General features: G+C 44.7%; 1 pseudogene; it reads right to left on the reverse strand.

Annotated features, from left to right (window-relative positions):
• Positions 1–9,861: 9,861 nt before the first annotated feature.
• Positions 9,862–20,706, reverse strand: part of LOC131002256 (uncharacterized) — an 81,057-nt pseudogene continuing 70,212 nt past the window's right edge.

The raw sequence follows: 20,706 nt of genomic DNA on the forward strand, positions 1-20,706 counted from the left end.
TGCCCCTTCCCCTAGGACACGAATTGGTGGATGAAGGGAGTATATTTTTTTCTTTTCGAAGGTACTGATCCCTTATGGTTAAGGTGACTAAACTTAAGAAATCACAAAAGTTTAAAAGTTAAAGAAAGTTTTCGTGACTCCTCATTATTAAGAAATCAATGACACAAGATCAATTATCTTCGGCTTCTGTAAAACCACAGCTTGTGATTCTATATTTTATAAAATAAAATACCAATTTCATATATATATATATATATATATATGAACTATATTTAATATTTATATTTATTTATGGAAAATGTCACTTAATTTTGTGATTGTTATGCATCGTACAAGAGGACGTACTAGTTGTTAAGAAGGTAATGAAGTTGAAAGCACCTTCGTTTCAACGATTCTTTACTCCTATAAGGTCAACATGGGTTACCTGATTGATTTCAGTGTTGCATTAGTGAGTCATTGCTCTCGAAATTTTATTATCCTTCTATATCCCTCTATCTCTCTATCCAACTTCTATGTCGTGTGTTCACCTCTCCCTCACAACTCATATGATGTAATCCCCCCCATTTGATCAAGCTAAGTCACTTGGAAAGACAAATATAAATGTTGATCTGATTGATGCTAGTTTACCTTGTGGTAGTGAGGGTTCTCATGTTTGTTCAATGGAGAAAACTTGAGAGGGATCTGTGTAATGAGCGCAAAGGGTAAATCATATTTGATAGCTTTCCAAGATTTTCTTACTTTCATATGATGAGTACAAGTTCTATTATTCACTTTTCATGATTTATCTATTGGGTTTTCATGAACGTGCAGACGGTTCGATATACACAAATTCCTGGTGTTTATGATTCTTGCAAGTAAGGAATTATTACTTCATTTTGGCATGCATGTAATTAAGCTTTAATTTTTTCAATTTAAGTTTGGTAGATAATGACATTGTACTTGTGATGCCTTCTATGAGTTCAATTTTATTTTTATTTATATGTTATAAACTCAATTCTTTGATTATTATGAGTTCAATTTTATTTTTATTTATATGTTATGGACCCAATTCTTCAATTATTTTTTCTTTCAGCTTGAACTTTAAATTTGTTCACTAGTACCAATCACATAAATGAAACAACATGCATATTGCACAAAGATGGTTGACTTGTGACCGTAAATCTTTAGAATTGTGAATTTAGAGTTATACATGAGTCCCAAAGATCAGCGGTTTCATTAATTGAAATATAGGACCTTTTAATGAGGCTCGGTCCTTAGTCTGCTTTATGTGCTTTCAAGGGTTTAGGTTTCCTTTTTTCTTTTTCCTTTTTAATAAAATTTTAATCTAAGTGAAATATAGGACCTTTTAAATCCTAAACAGATTTTTTTTCTTTAATTCAGGAGCTGTCTTATAAAAAATATAAAATTAAATCCATTAGTATAGTAAGTTCTCATTGAAGTTCAGAATTACCGCCGCCTTGGCGAGAGAACTTTCGTCCAACGAAGTAGCCTCTGTTACCGTGATAGCATGGATCCAGACGAGATACAATGGCTAGTGGACCAACTCCAACTTATGTAGGAGGCCGACGATGCTATTGTTGCTCTTCTGACATCCCTCACAGCCAATCTATGGGATCATACAAAGTTTTGTCTAGCAGGCAAATTTTTTTGCAGGAAAACAAGTGAGTCGAGACCAGTTACTTCAACATCTCCTGAGTATCCTTATGACGCAGCAACGTATCGAAGTGGAGATTGTGGGGGCTAATATCTTCAAGGTTCAGTTCACGTCCCAATTGGATAAAAAACATGCACTGCATGGGGGCCCTTTAGGGGTGAGCAACGGGTTGGACCCGGACCGACCCGCCGGGTTTGATGGATTAAAAATTTTGAAAACCTGGATCGACCCGGACCGAAATTTAAGAAATGACCGAACCCGAACATCAGGTCCGGTTCAGTCCAGGTCCGACCCGTCAAAATATAAATGATGTTTTTCATCATTGAATCACGTCTTACGTCCATGAAATATGGCTCTCAGAATCAAATAAATCAATATGTTTTTTTGAGAATATGAACAAAAGGGCAATCGAGAATATGAACAAAAGGCCTTCACAACATAGTTGTGAATGCACCTGTGACGAAGCCGTCGTTTGAGCTTCGCGCAAATAAAATATCCTGTGCCCACAACTAGACTAGCTAGTGGTAAGTCCAGAGTCGAATCCACAGGGAACTGAGCAGTAACTTCTCCTGCAAGGGTGTCACTAAAAAGGGTTTGTATTCTACAGTGTTTTGACCACAACGTGCTTATGGGCAGAACGGGGTTTCCAACCTAAACTGAAATAACAAAGGTAGATAAATCAAATAACAAAACAATTCTGACTTGGGTTTGAATCACTAAACATGAACTAGACACTCGATCATTGGTGCAAAGATAATTACTATACTCGCATATCAGTGGTTATATGCACAAGAATTGTTGCGCCCCTATTGTCACTCGTCACGCACGCAAAAACCCATTGCCCAATCTAATCTTTCAGTTTATGATCCCTTAGAAGGTTCAGTTAATGGAAATCAACTACCCCGGGCAACATCCACGCTCTCTGCGATGTCCTATCTCTAGTTGTGCTTTGCCTAGAATGCTTTAAGACTTAGATAGACCCACTTGACTCTTACGCCGATATTTCACAGCAATCACGGCTCCAACACTCGTTGTACTATTTTGGAGGTCGATGGTGTTTCGCCTTGTGCCCAAAGTATTACTTGTGGCCAGAACTCCCTAGTTAACTAGTGATCAATTAATTAACCAAGTTGTTACAACCTTATTAAAATCAAACCTAGTGTATCGGGAATATGCTCATACAGTTGTTATGCCCAAATTAGACCTCTCGAGTTAAGTGTTCATGCTTAGATCATCTTGCCCAAATCAGAATATAAAACTTAGCCGAACATAAAGTAAATAACTAAGGCAAAAGACATAAAGAAAACATAACGTAAATACTGAAATTACTTAAAGAGAAATATGAGTACCTACGGCCAAAAGTGTCGTGCAAAACATGTACCGAATAACCTAGACTATGCCCACAGCCCGGGCAAGCTTGAACTTCACAATAAACTGCACAATAGGTCAGTTTTTCAGCACCCTTGGCTTCAAAAGCTCTTCGAGTATTTATAGGTGCGATTAGGGCAACGTAAGGCCCAGCCCATGGTGTTGCGGCCGGATCCATGCAAGGTATGGAGATTCTATCCCTTTTCAGACCTAATATCTTGAAGATTTATTTCCTTTTGGATAAGGCGGTGGTTTGGCCTTATCGGTCTCTTTTGGATAGCTGCCGCCTTCGGCCTATATCAAGCTCCTACTTGCAGTCCTACCTCACCCGCCTGTTGTGCTTCTGACTTCTCCCCTTGCCTTCCTCCTCTTGCCTGCCAGCTTTCGTGCGGTACTTATAGGCATAAGGGATGGTTTTGCCTCCAATTCCCCTTTGCGTCCGGTGCATACCTCTTTCACGAAAAGTGGCAGCAGCTTTAACCCCTGGAGCACCTCTTGCCCACAAGCTGGTCCCGCCACAGAATTACGCCCTCCCAGGCGACCAAACAACACAAACCGAAGGAAAAAGACTCGATCTAGACCTAAAACAACACAAAAAACAGAGCACAAACCTGGGCTCATCAACCTGCTGTTGCTGCTCTGAATGCACTTGCTGGGCGACGAGGCTGCTGCGGGGTGGTGGTCGCCTTGCGTCGCGTCTTTCTGGAGGGGCAGAGGGAAGTGCCGAAGCCCGTCGTGAGACTTCGGGCAAATGATATTTGTATTTTTCTATGCCCTGCAATTAAGGTTAGTATTAATGGCAAGTAATAGGGTCAAACCCACAGGGAATCAGTGTATCACAGTACTCGTGTCACAAACTTTATATTTGGTTGCCCGTCTGTGGGCAAAGGTGTCACTCGCCAATCTGTGGCCAAAACAGAATTGAAATCTATCTATGGCAATATGCAAATGCCGAAATAGTAAACACAAGAAAATCCTACTCACATGGTATGCCCAAATCCCTATCCATCGTCCTCAACTACATACGGCACAAATCTTGGAAAATCCTACTTACATAATCGAACTTAAAAACCATCAACACTTGAATAACCTTAATCATATAGCATGCTGACAACAAGACTCTATAAAAGAACTAAAAAGAAACTGGGTCTTCCCTCCCACTCACACACTTTGCCTTGAGGCAAAGGGTACGAGAACAAGGATTACCCAGTACAAACAACAATGGCCTTGCCCCCCCCCTCCACACACACACACTTTGCTTTGAGAAAAGTAGGTGTGTGGAGGGGGTCAAGGAAAACAATAGACTCAAACAAAAACAGAAAAGAAACGAAGAAAATAACAAATGGCCATTGCTTTGGGTGCCTGCACCAAGTGTGTTGCCTTTTGGGCAAAACACCGGTGCAGGCAGAAGGTTACCCTTCCCTCAGCTTTGGCCAGACAGACTCAACAAAACAAATAAAACACACAAGAACGAAACACACAAAAGACACAACAAACTAAAAAAAAAAACTAACTATCTAGGGAGGGTGATAATTCAAGGGGCAGGTGCAGGTGGGTACGTGAACCCTTGGTGCTTGAAGAAGGCCAGAAGGGCCTTTTGGGTTGCTGCCAGTGCAACCTGGGTCTCCACGATCCTGGACTCGATCCTGTCCACCTGGTTCTCCTCGTCCTCTGACTCTGACTCCTCCACCTTCTCTTTTCATTTGCCCACAGCGAGGCTTTGGCCTTCGGCCGCCGAAACTTCTCTCTCTTCTGGGTTGGTAAACTTGGGCACACCACGATCCATCCTTACATCCCTCATGCTGATCAAAGCTTCAATGTTTAGCTTTTCTGCCTCAATCTTGGTGTTCCCCTCCTCGATCTCAATCTCGTTCACCTGGGCAAAAGCGGTGGTAAACTGGATGCAAGAGAGCCTCTGATTAGGCTTGCTAATGATGGACTCTATATGCTCGATCAGGAAGGCTCCGAAGTTGAGCTTCACTTTGCTGTGCATTGCCTAAAGGATGTAGAGATCCTTTTTGGACATTGTATTCCCGTTGTCTAGTTTGCCAAAGAGAGAGTACGAGAGGATGCGGTGGCACATCCTCAGGACAGAATTGCGGATCCTATGCCCCTTGACCTTTTGGGTCTTGAACTGCCCTCCATCGCCGATATCTGCCCACATGACATCCCATTCTTGTGCAGTGAAGGTGGGGATTCCTCTCTTGGCGTCCTTGTACTCCTTCTGTAAATCCTTCAGCTTCACCATTCCCAAATTGAGGTTGACCTCGTTCACGGACATGTCTCTGGTCTCTCCCTTCATGGAGAAACTCATGCCCAGGGGTCCACAAGCTGGGTTGATGTCCACCTGCATTGAGTCGAAAACCTCTCTGACCACTTCCTCACACGCGTGCCCTGACCACTCTAAAAATGTCTTCCATCCGATGTTGTCAAAGTATTCCCTTATCTTTCCCACTATGCCCAAAGGCTCCAGCGACTCCATATCTGGGATCTTGGGCACAGTAATCCCCTTCTCCGTCTTCTTCCTGCTTCTCGGGGCGGACGCCGGTTCTCCCTTGATCATCCGGATTGGGGTCGGAGCCATCACTTTCCTCCTTCTTTTGGCTGGTGTCTCTTCTGGCTCCTCACCGGATTCTCCCTGCTCCTCCTGCAACACTGAACCCGAAGGTTCGTTTCTCTCGTTTGTCGATCCTTCGACCGGCGTGGCCGATTTCTCGGCCGCCGGCTTCTTCCTCTTCGGGGCGGCAGAAGTCTGCTTCCTTTTAGATGGCTCTTCTTCGCTCTTCTTCACCATTTCCGGCGTGGCCTTTCCCTCACCTTCGGCTGCATGCTGTTCATCGGTGCCGAGGGTTGGGACGTCTATTTCCGCCGTGAGTTGCTCGATGACATTTTCATCCACCGGCGAGGGACTCTCGACTTGCGGCAGGGTTTTGGATGAAGGGGTTGGTGTGGTTTCCATCGGAAAGGGTTACGGACATGGGGTTTTTCTCGAAGCTTTGGATTTTGGTGGTGTGGGGCTTTCTCCGGTGAGGTCGATTTTCGTGCCTTGGGGTATTCCTCTGAGTTTGTTCTTTGGTCTGATGGAAACCATGGTGGCGGGGTGGTGGTTTTGTATGACAAGGGCCGAGAAAAGGGGGTAGTGATTATGGGAAGTTGGATGGTTTAGGGTAGTGACGTCGTGGGTAGGGGTTTTAGGGTTTTGGAGGTAGGGCTGACAACTGTCACATGATGTGACGTGCATCAGGCGGTTTCAGCCGCATCTTGCCCGAGAGCTCCCTTTTGCCTTTGGGTTAATGCCCCTCATTTGGACTGCTTTTGCCCAAAACCGCTTCCCTTATTCCTGCACAGACAAATTCAAACCCCCGCGAAGGCGAGAAACTCAAACTCGCCCACTGCTGTGGGCACAACCTAGCTCCTAGGCAAACAAAAAGAAAAACAAAAACAAACGAAAAGAAAGAAAAACGCAAAAGCACCAAGTTACCTCCTGGCCAGTGCTCTATTTATCGTCCTGAGCATGACGTGGTACTTCCCAATCAAACCAGGTGGTTTGTGGTTGGGGTGAGATCTAGTTCCTCCCCAACGTTGGGTTCATGCCCATAATAGGCCTTCAGCCTTTGTCCATTCACCTTGAACACTCCTCCTGACTTTGAATTCTTGATTTCGACGGCCCCATTTGGGAATTGGACTTGTACTTCAAAACGTCCGGCCCATTTGGTACTCAGCTTGCCTTTTGCAAATTTGAACCGCGTTTAGTACAAGAGTACCTTTTGCCCAAAGCTGAACTGCTTGTTTGTGATCAGGGCATCGTGGCTTTTCTTCATTCTTTCCTTGTAGAGAACGGCATTGTCGTATGCTTCTCTTCTGATTTCTTCGAGCTCTTGGATCTCTGGCCTTCTTGCTTGCCCTGCCTTGTTCCAGTCATAGTTCACTTTATTCACTGCCCAGAAAGCCTTGTGCTCCAATTCCACCGGTAAATGATATCTCTTGCCATACACCATTCTATATGGTGACATCCAGAAGGGAGTTTTGTATGCGGTGCGATATGCCCATAAGACATCTTCCAGCTTTAAGCTCCAGTCTTTCCCTATAGGGCCAACGGTCTTTTGCAGAATCGTTTTGATAATACGATTTGATAGTTCTACCTGTCCATTGGCTTGTGGGTGGTAGGTTGTTGAGATCCGATGTTGGACGCCATATTTTTTGAACAGGTTTTCGATCGAGAAGTTGCAGAAATGGGATCCTTGGTCGCTGATGATTGCTCTGGGCACACCAAACCTGCAAAAAATATTAGTTTTCAAAAAACTCACCACTACTTTTGAGTCATTCGTCGGGGACGCCTTTGCCTCCACCCACTTGGAGACATAATCCACCAAAAGTAGGATGTACAAGTTTTCTCTCGAACTGGGAAAGGGTCCCATGAAGTCCATCCCCCAAATGTCGAATATCTCCACGGGCATGATGGGAACCATGGGCATTTCATTCCTCCTGGTTATGTTCCCTTCTCGTTGGCATTGTGGGCAGTTCTTGCAAATAGTGTAACTATCCTTGAAAATTGTTGGCCAGTAGAATCCACATTCCAATACTTTGGCTGCAGTCCTCTTGTGCCCAAAATGTCCCCCACACTCCTTTGAATGACAGAATTATAGGATGCTTCTTTGCTCCTCTTGTGGAATGCATCTTCGTAACATTTGGTCCCCGCATTGTTTCCACATATATGGTTCATCCCAAATATACTCACTGCTTTCCTTGGCTAATTTCTTCTTCTGGGCATAAGTGTACTAGTGGACGTCGCCAACCACCAAATAATTCCTGCGGAATTACCAAAATAAATTAGTATAATGGTGAGCAGGGTCGATCCCACAGAGAGCAGTTAAAAATCATTCAAATCCCTAAATCTATAAAAACGGTGATGCCACCACGCCTTAATTTTGAGAAGAATTAATTAAAACTAAGAATGCAACAAATCAAATAGAAATAACTCTTGAAATAAATCAATAGAAAGGTAATTCGGCTCAAATAAATCCACACTAATTTAATCTCTGATCTTTGTCGCAATAATCAATTAATCCCTATTAACCAACGAGTTATAGGATACCGTGATACGCACTGACATACCCCAATTCCTACTTATTATGTCGATAGACAGCTAGATACGCTAGTCTTGTCTATTTCCCTTATTAAAATATAACCTAGCTGGATACGCCAGTCTTAGATTTAATATTCTAATAGCATTAAGGTGAATGAACCCCATTTATATCAATTATCCTAGATACGCTAGTAATAATTAATATACCAATTAATTCCTACTACGAACATGGTAGTTTTGTCACTAATCAGCCCTATTCCAATAATTATGGATTGGAGGTGCTAATTGACTATAATCCAATTAAACCTAAGTTGATCAGGCTTAAATAAAATCAGAATTATCATTGAACCTAGGAATTAATCGGAATCAATAGGAATCAATTTTAAACCAATTAGGTCTCTCAGATAATTAAATTAGAGTTTCATTATTCTCGCCGAATTAAAAGTTTAGCTACTCATGCTTAAATTAAGAACAAGCAAAGAAATAAAAGTAAACATAGAACAAGAGAATAAATTAAATTGCAAAGAAAATAAAATAACCACTCTGGAATGAAAAGAGAAATCGTCTGCACTAAAAACTAAAGCAAAAGGATGAACGTAATCAAAGTAAACTAATAAGTCTAAGTCTAAAGTTTGCGGCTGCCAAGGGAAAGATGATCTCTAGCAAGAACGAAAATTAGGGCAAGGAATTATATCCCTGAAAGACGAAAACTAAGCCCTATTTATAGATTTCAAATCCTTCTTGATCACTATGGAAGTTGCCATGCAAAGTAGAACTCTAAAGGCAATAAAATCGTGCAAGATAAGGCAACTTCCAGCTGGCGTACTCAGCAAGTAATCTTCACTCTGGCAGAAATCGCGGCTCTCGCCAGAGGAACGGCTGTCGTCAGAGAAACGGACCTCGCCAGAGAAATGGCTATCGCCAGGGGAACGGGTCGCGCCAGAGAAATGTCTATCGCCAGAGAAATGGTGATTTCTCTGCTCTGCCTTATTTCTCTGCTCTGACTTCACTGCGATGACTTCGCTGCGATGACTGGTGATTTCTCTGACTAGTGATTCCTCTGCTCTGATATGTTGATTTCTCTGGATTTGATTTCTCTGCAGTTCGGGGCTTCCTCTGCTCTAGCACCTTTCTCCTCTGCTCTGACTTTCGGTTCCTCTGGCGATTCACTTCGCTGCTCTGGAGATTGACTTCGCTGCTCTGGCTATCCATTTCGCTGCTCTGGAGATTGGTTTCTCTGACGCAGGGCTTCGGCTGACTTTTCTGGTCTGGTTGACTTCTCTGGTCTGGTCTGGTCTGGAGCGCGGGCTTTGGCGACAGAGCTATGCTGCTCTGCTCTGGCTACAGAGTTATGCTAAAAACACCCTCTTTAGCCCCGAAATCTCCAAAATTGTATTCTTCCATCTAAAAACCTAAATCTCCTGCGAAACATCAAACAATCCATAAAACGCACCAATTTCCAGAAGTTTCTCTTAAAATAAAGCTCATATAAATCCCAAAATTTAGCACAATTAAGCATAAATCATGTACCCGGGGGGGGCACATATCTAGAACATAGGTAATTGCACAAATCTGCATACCAAGGGTCTTCCTTTCTTCCTTGAGAATAGAACAGCTGCTCGTCAGGGAACATCTCCTTGATTGGTTCCCCCTCTTCTTTCCTCACGATCCTACTTAAATGATCGGCCACTTGATTCTGTGCTCCAGCCTTGTCCTTTATCTCCACATCGAATTCTTGTAGAAGTAGAACCCATCAGATCAATCTGGGCTTAGACTCCTTTTTGGCCAAAAGGTACTTCAGGGCCGCATGATCGGTGTAGACTGTGGTCTTTCCCCCAAGTAAGTAGGATCTGAATTTCTCAAATGCGAACACTACTGCTAGCGTCTCCTTTTCTGTTGTGGAATAATTGATTTGAGCTCCATTCAGGGTCTTTGAGGCATAGTAAATGACATGACTTTCTTTTTCCCGCTTTTGCCCAAGAACTGCCCCTATGGCATATCCACTGGCATCGCACATCACCTCAAAAGGCATCCCCCAGTTTGGGGGTTGTATTATGGGTGTGGAGATCAGATTATTCTTCAAGATCTGGAAAGCCTCCTTGCAATCTTCATCAAAGTTCCATTCCACTTCATTTTGGAGCAGTCTTGTCATGGGTTGATCGATTTTTACAAAGTCCTTGACAAACCTTCTGTAGAAACCAGCATGCCCAAGAAATCCCCGCAACTGCTTGATGTTTGTTGGGTATGGTAACTTGGCTATGATTTCAATCTTGGCTTTGTCCACTTCTATTCCTCTGCATGAGATCACATGTCCGAGCATAATCCCTTCTTTGACCATAAAGTGGCACTTCTCGTAATTCAAAACCAAACTCTTGTCAACGCACCTTTTCCAGATTGGCTAGGCAGGAATCGAAGGTTTGCCCATATACGGTGAAATCATCCATGAACACCTCGATGCAGTTTTCAAGGAGGTCCGAGAATATGCTCATCATACATCTTTGAAACGTGCCTGGGGCGTTGCATAGCCCAAATGGCATCCTCCGATAGGCAAACGTGCCGAAAGGGCAAGTGAACGTGGTTTTGCCTTGGTCCTCCTCTGCAACCCAAATCTGCATATACCCCGAGTATCCATCCAGAAAACAAAAGTATTGATTTCCCGCAAGTCTTTCTAGCATCTCGTCGATGAAAGGCAAGGGAAAGTGATCTTTCCTTATTTTCTGATTGAGCTTGCGGTAGTCAATACACATCCTCCAGCCGGTTTGTAATCTTGTTACAATCAATTCCCAGAATTCATTCTCCACCACTTGTATGCTAGACTTCTTGGGCACAACGTGTTCTGGACTTACCCACCTGCTATCGAACACGGGATATATTATGCCCAAATCCAATAGCTTGAGTATCTCCTTCATCACAACTTCCTTCATGGCTGGATTTAGCTTCCTCTGAGGGTCCCGGACTGGAATTGCATCTTCTTCTAGCAATATGCGGTGCATGCATACGGTAGGGCTTATGCCCTTAATATCGGCCAGGGTCCACCCAATAGCTTCCTTGTACTTGCCCAAGGTCTTTTTGACTTTGTTTTCATCCTCGAGTGTCAACTCTGAATTGATGATTACGGGCAAAGTGTCATTATCGCCAAAGAAAATGTACTTGAGATGTTTGGGCAGAGATTTCAGTTCGAGCTTGGGGGCCCTGTGGATTGAGGGTACCAATCGATCTTCCTCCTTCAGGGTAGGGATTTTCAGAGCCTCCGTGTGGTTGACTCCTTCGCTCCACGCATTTAACATCTTTACCGCCTCCTGCAGTGATTCCTCTTGCATATCTTCCTCGGTGATGCCATTCTGGATTATCACATCAAAAGGTTCTTTGAATGCTGTTCTGGGCAAAACCTCCTCAACAACTTTCTCGATCATGTCGACACTTTTCACCATCTCTGTATCAGCTGGGTGCTTCATGGCGTTGTGTATGTCAAATGTCACTGTCTCTCCTTCGAACTGACACGTCAGTTTGCCTGTATCACAATCGATGCGTGTCCTTGCAGTCTTTAGAAATGGCCTCCCCAAAAGCATAACTGGATCGCGTGCTTTTGACTTCCCCATGTCAAGAATATAGAAGTCCGCTGGAAAAATGAGTTCCTCCACTTTGACCAGAACGTCTTCCAATATTCCCTCTGGGTATACGTTTGACCGATCTGCCAGTTGAATCACCACTCGGGTAGGCTTCATCGGTCCTATCTCCAGGTCCTGATACATGGATAAAGGCATAACGTTGATAGAAGCCCCTAGGTTAAGCATTGCCTTCTCCACCTTCATGGTTCCTATTACACAAGGGATATAGAACATGCCAGGATCCCCACATTTTATGGGCATATCTCTTTGTAAAACCACAGACACGGACTCGCCCACTTGAAATTTTGCATCGTCAGTGTATTTGACTTTCCGAGTGCAGAGTTCCTTGAGAAATTTCGCACATCTGGGCATAGAGCGTAGTGCGACCAAAAGAGGCATATTGACCTCCACCTTTTTGAAGATTTTCACCAGTTCGGTTAGTTCTTCCTTTTCTTGTTCCTTGGCCATTCTTCCTGAGAAGGGGATTATGGGCTCAGCCTGGCTCAATTTCTCTTTGCCCTTCCCTGTTGCCTTCCTCTTGGCTTCTCTTTCCCGGGCAAGTTCCTCCTCATCTGCCGATCCCATTCCAACCTCCTCGCTAACCTCTGGTTCCTCTTGATTTATCTTCCTAACAACCTTGGGTAATTCCTTTTCACCTCCACTTGGGAAGGAAGTTCCCCTTGTTTGCTTTCAAGTCGGGCTACCGCTTTGGCAAGATGTGACAGTTGGGAATTCACATTCTGCATCCCTACTCTTGTCTCCATTATGAATTTTTTGGTCTCTTACTGGAATTTCACTTGTTGTTGGGCCATTTGGTGCACAAGTTCTGACAGGGAGGATCCTCTTGCCTGTTGGGGTTGTTGCGAGTATTGTGGTGGATTGCTCGTTTGCCCTTGGTTTGGCCCCAAAAAGTTATTGTTGCGTACCTAAGGTTCTCGTGTTGTCTCCACCCTTGATTGTTATACTGCTGTCTGTAAGGTTCAAAGGGTTTTTGATGTTGTCCCCCATTATTTCCTCCTGGTTGTTGCCCAATAGCATTAAGCTCTTCATCTTCGAAAAGTTGTGGACATTCATCGGTTGCATGCGAACTTACCATGCAAAGTTGACATGCCTTCATAGGTTTCCGGACGTTGGGGGTCCCTTGGTTGGATGTTTCTTAGTTCGTCATGAATTTCTCGAACATGTTGCATAGCTTATCCAACTTGTCGTCTTGGGCAGAAGGGTTTTATACCGGAGCAGTTCTGACTATAGTACCTTCCTCATCCCTTGATTCCTCGGCCATATCGGCTATGAGTTTGAAAGCCTCTGCTGCGGACTTGTTCAGGATCGACCCTCCACATGCGGCATGTAACCATTGCCTGTCTTGCCTTCAAAGTCCCCCCACGAAATACCGAATAAGATCATGATCCGGGCGGGCATTTGGCTAACATCTGCTTGAACCTTCCCCAGTACTCGTAGAGGATTTCTCCCGATCCCATCTTGATGTTGCTTATTCGAGTCCTCAAGTTTTGGATTCGGGCGGCTGGAAAATACTTTTCCAAGAACTTGCTCTGCAACTCCTGCCACGTCCGAATGCTTCCTTCAGGGAAATCGTACAACCACTCCCTCGCTCCTTCTAATAGAGAGAACGGAAAAGTGAGGAGTCGGATGTACTCGCCAAGGGCTTGACTAGCGGTGCGCACTGTTCCACATGTCATCTCAAAGTCCTGGAGATGCCTTTGAGGGTCCTCCCCGGGCATATCACTGTACTTGGGCAAAATTTAAATTAGTGTATGCTTCAGCTCCCAATTTCCAGTGATCTCCGGTAGTACTATGGCTGACGGCCGGAGGTTTAGGTTGTTCAGAAACATCATGTCCCGCAGGGTCTTCTTGGTGTTGTCATTTGCTAGTTCCGGGATTTCTGCCATCTCTCTCTCTTTCTAACTGCCTCTCTCTTGCTCGTGCTTCTTGTTCTGCCCTGCATCTATTACCGTTGTTCAATCGGACAAGTCGCTCAATCTCCGCGTTGAACAGAAGATCTTCGTTACCTGCATTCCTGGTACGACGAATCATACATTAAGGCAAAACTCACACTTAAATTATAAAAGAAATTACTAGCGCTCTCAGTTCCCCGGCAACGGCGCCAATTTGACGAAGCCGTCGTTTGAGCTTCGCGCAAATAAAATATCTTGTGCCCACAACTAGACTAGCAAGTGGTAAGTCCAGAGTCGATTCCACAGGGAACTGAGCAGTAACTCCTCCTGCAAGGGTGTCACTAAAAAGGGTTTGTATTCTGCAGTGTTCTGACCACAACGTGCTTATGGGCAGAACAGGGTTTCCAACCTAAACTGAAATAACAAAGGTAGATAAATCAAATAACAAAATAATTCTAACTTGGGTTTGAATCACTAAACATGAACTAGACACTCGATCATTGGTGCAAAGATAATTACTATACTCGCATACCAGTGGTTATAGGCATAAGAATTATTGCGCCCCTATTGTCACTCGTCACGCACACAAAAACCCCTTGCCCAATCTATCCTTTCAGTTTATGATCCCTTAGAAGGTTCAGTTAATGGGAATCAACTACCCCGGGCAACATTCACGCTCTCTGCGATGGCCTATCGCTAGTTGTGCTTTGCCCAGAATGCTTTAAGACTTAGATAGACCCACTTGACTCTTACGCCGATATTTCACAGCAGTCACGGCTCCAACACTCGTTGTACTATTTTGGAGGTCGATGGTGTTTCGCCTTGTGCCCAAAGTATTACTTGTGGCCAGAACTCCCTAGTTAACTAGTGATCAATTAATTAACCAAGTTGTTACAACCTTATTGGAATCAAACCTAGTGTATCGGGAATATGCTCATATAGTTGTTATGTCCAAATTAGACCTCTCGAGTTAAATGTTCATGCTTAGATCATCTTGCCCAAATCAGAATATAAAACTTAGCCGAACATAAAGTAAATAACTAAGGCAAAAGACAGAAAGGAAAACATAACATAAATACTGAAATTACTTAAAGAGAAATATGAGTACCTACGGCCAAAAGTGCCGTGTAAAACATGTACCGAATAACCTAGACTATGCCCACAGCCCGGGCAAGCTTGAACTTCACAATAAACTTCACAATAGGTCGGTTTTTCAGCACCCTTGGCTTCAAAAGCTCTTCGGGTATTTATAGGTGCGATTAGGGCAACGTAAGGCCCAGCCCATGGTGTTGCGGCCGGATCCATGCAAGGGATGGAGATGCTATCCCTTTTCAGACCTAATATCTTGAAGATTTGTTTCCTTTTGGATAAGGTGGTGGTTTGGCCTTATCGGTCTCTTTTGGTTAGCTGCCGCCTTCGGCCCATATCAAGCTCCTACTTGTAGTCCTACCTCGCCCGCCTGTTGTGCTTCTGACTTCTCCCCTTGCCTTCCTCCTCTTGCCTGCCAGCTTTCGTGCGGTACTTATGGGCATAAGGGATGGTTTTGCCTCCAATTCCCCTTTTCGTCCGGCGCATACCTCTTTCACGAAAGGTGGCAGCAGCTTTGACCCCTAGAGACCCTCTTGCCCACAAGCTGGTCCTGCCACAGAATTACGCCCTCCCAGGCGACCAAACAACACAAACCAAAGGAAAAAGACTCGATCTAAACCTAAAACAACACAAAAAACAGAGCACAAACCTGGGCTCATCAACCTGCTGCTGCTGCTCTGAATGCATCTGCTGGGCGACGAGGCTGCTGCGGGGTGGTGGTTGCCTTGCGTCGCGTCTTTCTAGAGGGGCAATGGGAAGGTCCAACGAGGCGGCGAGGCTATTGCGAGTGCGGGGCAGCGTGGCTTGCTAGAGGCAGAGGGAAGTGCCGAAGCCCGTCGTGAGACTTCGGGCAAATGATATTTATATTTTTCTATGCCTTGTAATTAAGGTTAGTATTAATGGCAAGTAATAGGGTCGAACCTACAGGGAATCAGTGTATCACAGTACTCGTGTCACAAACTTTATATTTGGTTGCCCGTCTGTGGACAAAGGTGTCACTCGCCAATCTGTGGCCAAAACAAAATTGAAATCTATCTATGGCAATATGCAAATGCTGAAATAGAAAACACAAGAAAATAATCAGTAATAAAGGAAACCCATTGTGGGCATAGTCTTGGTGTGATATGGGATAATTCCTTCGGTCATAGGTTCAAGGATTTTTATTGTGCGGTCGAATCTTTGGTTATGGATAGTAGTCAATAGGCTGGGCCCCTTTTTTTACTCGTCACGTGCGCAGCCTACTCCATCATCATCCGTACCCTCAATGTGGCTAACGGACCCAAATGACCCATAAGCATGTCCGAAGACATACGATCACCTTTCCCACATTTGCCGCACTATGTGGAGCCGGATTTCTCCATTAATGGTTCCACTTATTGCTTGTAACTTGGTTATGCCCAGAGCATCACCGTCCGCTTGAAACTCCAGGTTTTCCCAAGTTGTATTGGCATCAGGCCAAATGCTTCGAGAATGTGACTGCACAACTCCTGTGCCCATTTCGACCTCTTGAATTATAATTATCCCATATCAACCTTAACTAGCCCATACCGGGCAAAGGAACTTAGCTACTCATAAACGTAAAAATAAAAGCAAGGTAAGTAAAGAAAAACATACTTGAATGAAAATTGTCTAGGCGTAAATCAAACAAAGTACTTGCCGGCACCAACTCCGGTCATAGATAAACAGAACATAAACTGAAAAGTAAAGTGGCCTGTGACCGTGAATCTGCCTCACAGTCACTCAACACATGAACAAAAACTAGGGAAAACTATTAAAGAAAAGTGGTCGTGTGGGGGGTCGGCCTGGAACAGTACACCGCCGGAGCTCTCCGAGAAGCTTGATGTTGCCTAACTTTCGAATTTGCCGAACTCCTTCCTCTGGGCAGATGCATCCATATTTATAGAGAAGGCATGGGCTAGGGCTTGGCCCAGAACAGACGGTGGCTAGGCTAGGGTTTGCATGGTTAGTTCTTTCCTTCCATGGTGTGCCCTAGGATCTGCAGAGCCTCTGGTATGGCAATGAATCTCGGTTGTGGAAGGTAAGTGGATTTCCTTCCTTTTCTGGACCCGAGGGGCAGATTCTCCCGCCTGTGCCTATTCACTCCAGTTGTGCCCAACTTCAACTTCTCTCTTAGCCTCCTTTCATTTGCCTTCAATCCCTTGGTTTCTGCTCATATGGCTGCTTCTGGGCCTCCAACCCAAACAAGACCCGATCCCGCGCGGTACTCGATGTGGGCACAGAATGGTCTGTGTCCTTGCTTGTAGTCGGGTACTTGCCTCTTTCGCGGAATGGAGCTGGTTTCCTCCTTATGTCTCCTGCACACTTCCTGTGCCCAAAACATGCCCTCCCAGGCACAAACACACACAAAAACATGCAAAAAGACTCGATCTAAACCTAAAAATAGACACAAAAAGAGCACAAAAAATGGGCTCGTCAGGAAGGCTTGGCCAGGTTGCTGCGGGCGACGCAGCTTGCTAGAGATGGAGAGAGAATGTCATCGCAAGGCTGGGCCGCTGTCAGGTTTGGTATGGTGCGGGACATCGGATTTGAGTGGGTAAGGGGAAGGTGAGCGGCGGCTAGGGTATTGTGTTGGGGTAGAGGTACATATTCTACACTCTATTAAGGATATTAGGTTAGGTTTAATTTATTTGTTAATATTATAATAAATATATAAATTAAATAATTATTTTATAAATAGTGCGGGTCGGTCCGGTACCGACCCAAATAATTTTCGGTCCAAAAAAAATGTACCCGGACCGGACTGCATATGTATATTAGGCCAGTCTGGTTCAGACCGAACCCGTCGGTCCGAATCGGTCCAGCAGGTTCGGTCTGGGTTTGCTCACCCCTAAAGCCCTTGGCACTTTTTTCAAGATCTTATAATGTTCGCTGAGATAAAGGGTTTCCAAAACCCTTCCGATGTCAATGTCGCAATCTCTCGGTGGCCTATATACATTCGGACGTGGTCCGAAGGATAGGAGAACATATTGGAATGGTGGAAGACATTGACCTGGGAACGGGGGGTCTGTGTCAGGGGTATTTCGCTAGGGTTAAGGTTCGTTGGTCCCTAACCCGACCCCTATAACGGTGCATTCATCTCCTCCCGGATGGTGAGATGCAAGGGGCTATTGTTTTATTGTTGTATGAAAAATTAACTAATTTCTATTTTCGGTGTGGAAGAATTGGACATCTTTTTCGATTTTGTGAGACGTCAGGCAAGGATAAGGAGGACTTCAAATATGGCACTTGGCTTATGGCCCCTAAGCCTAATGAAGTACGTAAGAAGCAAACTGCATGGACCAAAGAAAGTACTCGTACCCAATCCCCCACGAGATCGGGGCGTGGAGAAAGTCAGGATACTCCTGGGACGATGAGCAAAGGAAATTCGAGTAATTTATTTTTACGAAAAGAAGCGAGGGAGGAGTTGGCGAGATTTTGAAAGGCAAGGAGTTGGTGGTCTCAAAGCTGGGGAAGTCAATCTCTGTGACGTCTGAAACCCCAGAGGATCCGCAGGGGGAGGTTGATATAGTCTCATCTCTGGGGAATGGGGCTAAGGGGAAGCAGGTTGTTACGGGACTGAGTACCGGAGGGGGAGGGAGCTCAACGTGGAAAATGAGAGCGAGGGAGAATAAGGGAGAGGATATTGTGAGGAGGAGAGTGGCGAAGAAAGAGCTGGTGTGGGGAAGAGGAGGACGTGGAGGTAGGGGGCGTGGGTCGAGAGGTAAGAGGAGGGAGACTAGAGGGAAAATGAATGGGAGAGAGAGAAAGGAGGGGATCAGTGAGAAGGGTCTGGCAGGTGCTACCGAAACCATACAGAGTCATAAGGAGACAATGGAGGTTTTGATGACGGGTAAGAAGCAACAATATTGGTCGAGGAGCTGGAAGTTCCACGACAAAAAATTTCTCGCACTGATGATTCTCAATCTAATGCGCTAACGGGGGAGGCTGCGGAGCAGCCCCGTCGATCACAATGATTTGCGTAGGTTGGAATGCCTGGGGGTTAGGGAAGCCTCGGGCGTTCCTGAAACTTCGCCGGCTTGTGGCCGATCTGTCCCCATGGTTACTTTTCATTTCAGAAACTAAAATTATTGCTAGAAAGTGCGAAAGGTGGAAGTCTATGCTAGGGTTTGACGGGCACTTGGTAGTCGACCCAAACGGAGCTAGTGGAGGGCTCATGCTCTTTTGGAATGAGCCTCTTGAGGTGGATATTCGTAGTTACTCGTGCGAACACATTGATTGCATGGTCTCGTGGAACAATATTACTTGGCGGTTCACTAGCTTCTGTGGAAACCCCAAGATATCCAAGCAGCATCAGTCTTGGGAGCTCTTACGCAGAATTTTTGCTGTGCTTCTCTAAATGCCCCTTGGATTATAGGTGGTGATTTCAACGAAATTTTGTGCCAACATTAGAAAAAATGAGGGCCAAAGAAACCTTGGTCCCAAATGATGGCTTTCCGAACACCTTTAAATTCGTGTGGGTTAAAACCTATAACAAATTATGCATATTTTACGTGGAGCAATAAACGGGGAGAAGACGATCTAGTTTTGGAGCAGGTGGATCATTTTCTCATGAACGAGTCAACATCTATGGTGTTCGGCATTGGAAAAACCCGAGTCATGGATTTTTATGGCTCGAATCATAGGGTGATTATGTTTTGGGTGGAAGATAGAGAAGAAAGAAAGCAGAGGGGACGTTACAAACGTTTTCATTTCGAACAAAAATGGATGTTGGATAAGGCCTTCGTAGCAGATTTCTTAGTGAACTGGCGTTTGCTCGGGGGCGAACCCATGCACGCTCGACTTGCTCTTTGTCAGCAATACCTCTCCAAATGGGATAAGTCCGATTATAAGAACCCCTCAAGAACTGTCGAGTAACTCAGGAAGAAGTGGGTCAGATTATATATGACAAATCTACCTCAAATGAGTTGGAACATGTGGATAGCGATATTGAGAGGTTTACTGAAGCTGAAGCGATCCATTGGAAGCAAAGATCGAGGGCAAACTGGCTGAGCCTAGGCGATAGGAACACGAAGTACTTTCAGAATTTCGCCTCCCAACGGAAGAAGAAGAAGAAGAAGAACAGAATCCGCAAGCTCCTTGACCCATATGGTGTTGCTAAAAAAGATGATAAGGAGAAAGCTGTTATTGTACAAACATATTTCAAGGATCTGTTTACTTCATCCAACCTTGGAATTTTGGATTTAGAGCAAATTACCCGGCATCTCACGAGGGTGCTGAACGACACAGCGAGTCAGGTCATGGGTGCTCCCTTTATAGCTGATGAAATCATAAGGGCAACCTTCTAGATGAATGCCCACAAAGCCCCGGGGCCTGACGGCTTTCCTCCCCTATTTTTTCAAAAGATGTGGAGAGAAGTGGGAACTGCGGTGACACAGGAGGCACTTCATATCCTTAATGATAGAGCAAGAATTAAGGAGTGGAATAAGACTCATATTGTGCTAATTTCGAAGACGAAGAACCCCATTAAAGTGATGGAGTTCAGGCCGATTAGTCTATGCAATACCACTTACAAGATTGTTATGAAGGCATTGGCTAATTGCCTCAAGGGAGTGCTCAATAACATTATTGATGAGCAGCAAAGTGCGTTTATCCCGGGACGGCTCATCTCGGACAATATCCTGGTCGGTTATGAATGTGTACATTGGTTGAGAGGAAGACATAAAGGGAAGAAGGGATATGCTGCGGCCAAAGTTGATATGCAAAAAGCTTATGACCGCGTTGAGTGGGGCTTTCTTAAAGCGATGTTAGAGGCGACGGGGTTCCCCTCTAAATGGGTTTCTCTCATCATGGATTGTGTGACCTCTGTGGAGTTATCCTTCATTATCAACTCCAAGGTCTACGGCTCGGTCACCCCCTCGCAGGGCCTGAGACAAGGTTGTCATCTTTCACCGTTTTTATTTATGTTGTGTGCGTAGGGACTCTCCTCTATTCTCCAAAATTTTGAGCAAAGGAGAGCGTTAGAGGGAA

The sequence above is a fragment of the Salvia miltiorrhiza genome, chromosome 1 (assembly GCF_028751815.1).
Source record: "Salvia miltiorrhiza cultivar Shanhuang (shh) chromosome 1, IMPLAD_Smil_shh, whole genome shotgun sequence".
In the NCBI taxonomy this organism is placed as follows: Eukaryota; Viridiplantae; Streptophyta; class Magnoliopsida; order Lamiales; family Lamiaceae; genus Salvia; species Salvia miltiorrhiza.